This window comes from Pelobates fuscus, chromosome 7, assembly GCF_036172605.1.
Source record: "Pelobates fuscus isolate aPelFus1 chromosome 7, aPelFus1.pri, whole genome shotgun sequence".
Classification (NCBI taxonomy): Eukaryota; Metazoa; Chordata; class Amphibia; order Anura; family Pelobatidae; genus Pelobates; species Pelobates fuscus.
This window is the reverse complement of record NC_086323.1, coordinates 19,313,279-19,315,759: the sequence shown is the minus strand read 5'-3', so window position 1 is coordinate 19,315,759 and position 2,481 is coordinate 19,313,279.

The window sequence follows — 2,481 nt, the reverse complement described above, 5'->3', positions numbered from 1 at the left end:
TCAGCAATTTCGGCAGCTCATGGCCCCATTGATAATACAGCAATAGGTAAACACCCCTCCATCTGTAGACTGTTGCCTGGTATTCGTCTTGCTCGACCTCCTGTCCCAACATATTCTCATTTTTGGGATGTTGCTCTTGTTTTGTCCTTCCTGGAGACTTGGCCACCCAACGAAGCACTCTCTCTACGACAACTGTCGGCCAAATTAGCTCTTCTTCTCTGCTTAGTTTCTTTTAGAAGAGTGTCTGATATTCAGGCATTTTGACTTTCACGCTATTGATTTCACACAAGGTGTACGTTTCAACATTTCTCGCTGCACTAAAACTAATTCCTTAACGATTACTTACCCTTATTTTTCTGACAGACCGTCGCTCTGCGTTGCTCGTTGTGCGACCACACAAGCCAGTGTCTTGTCCCACGATTCCCCGCTGGATTAAATGGCTTCTCGATTTAGCGGGCATAGATTCCTCTTTTGGAGCTCATTCTGTCAGAGCTGCTGCTGCCTCTTCCGCCTTTATGGCTGGGGGATCCCTTGCAGACATCCTAAAATGTGCTGATTGGTCTAGACTCTCTACCTTCCGTACCTTTTTTATTTTCAACAATCGTCCCATGCTTCTTTCTCTTTGGCTTCCACACTTTAAAACAGCAAATACGAAGCCTCCTGTCTTGCCATAAAATTTGGGATTTGGGATTATTCTAGTTTAAAGACAGGAGGCGACTATTTTCCCACCCTATTGGTATCCCACCCCAGATTTTTTTCAGGTCACATATACTCTTAATATTTTCTAGGTTTCGTGTGAGACTTTATATTAACCCCTTAAGGACCAAACTTCTGGAATAAAGGGGAATCATGACCTGTCACACATGTCATGTGTCCTTAAGGGGTTAAAGGGACACTATAGGCACCCAGACCACTTAATGAAGTGGTCTGGGTGCTAGGTCCAGCTAGGGTTAACCCTTTTTTTCTATAAACATAGCAGTTTCAGAGAAACTGCTATGTTTATAATAGGGTTAATCCAGCCTCTAGTGGCTGTCTCATTGACAGCCGCTAGAGGGCTTCCGCGCTTCTCACTGTGAAAATCACAGTTAGACGCCAGCGTCCATAGGAAAGCATTGTGAATGCTTTCCTATGAGACTGGCTGAATGCGCATGTGGCTCTGGCCGCGCATGCGCATTCAGCCGAGGAGGAGGAGAGCTCCCCGCCCGGTGCTGGAGAAAGAGGTAAGTTTAACCCCTTCCACCCTAGAGCCCGGCGGGAGGGGGTCCCTGAGGGTGGGGGCACCCTCAGGGCACTATAGTAGTCCTTTAATCTGGCTGTTTGCTCTGGTTTAGGTGCTTATTAATCTGCCTGGTTCTGACTATTTTAGATTTTGCAATAGTTTATACTCGTAATATCCAGGGGGTAGATCTGCGTATGTGTAGGTATCTTGCGGACACCCAGTCCAAGTGACCATACTTTCACGATCTTTCTCTGTCTTTTAGTGTGAAGTTTCTCTGCATGAACCACGAAGACTACGTTCCATTGGTCTCCAGAATCGGTTCCGTTCTGGTTAACATGGTTGAAGGATTACTCAGGTTTACACGGTTGACTACACTTATGATAGGCTGCATCAGAAAGAGGATTTGGGAGGAGCCTGACAGACTGTTATGTTCTAATATGTGTCCTGATTGGTTGATTTTTTTTTTCCTTAATATATTTTTAACTATTTGCTGCTGGGAGGTTCAGTAAAGAAGCTTAAAGCAAATATTCGCCTCCTGTCTTTAATAAAATTTAGATTATTCAGTCACTAAAGCTAGAATAATCCCGAATGATGGGTTGATATAAAGGGGAGGGGATGTTTTGTATTCTGTATTTCATTTGGTATTTGCTGTTCAACTGAAAAGTGTTCCTGAAGAAGTCCCTGGTCGGGATGAAAAGTGTTCCTGAAGAAGTCCCTGGTCGGGATGAAACGTTGATTTGATGCCAGCTGATTTTAACCAATGTGTAAGTAAATCCATTTTTTTATACTGCACACCAGCCTGCAGTCCCCTTACCTGGCTCTATTTACCAGTGAGACCCATATTATCACATTATATGTGAGAGTTCTGATTACAAAGTGTGAGTGACCCATTGGCACATCCTATATTGTCTGATTGGGTGCCACAGTGTTGCACTATATTGTCATTTTGTTTCCCTCAGCTGGATCCACCCTTGTACTTTGTACTTGTTGGTATTGATTGTGATTGGTCAGTGGGTGTGTCTTGGAGTAGGTGTGTGGCCTCGGATTGGTCAGTGGGCGTGTCCGGGTGTTGGTATTGATTCTGATTGGTCACTGGGCGTGTCCTGGAGGATGGTTTTGATTCTGATTGGTCAGTGAGCGTGTCCTGGAGGTTGTTTTTGATTCTGATTGGTCAGTGGGCGTGTCCTGGAGGATGGTATTGATTCTGATTGGTCAGTGGGCGTGTCCGTTCTATAGTTCTGTCAGTGCCGGTGCCTGGGTCC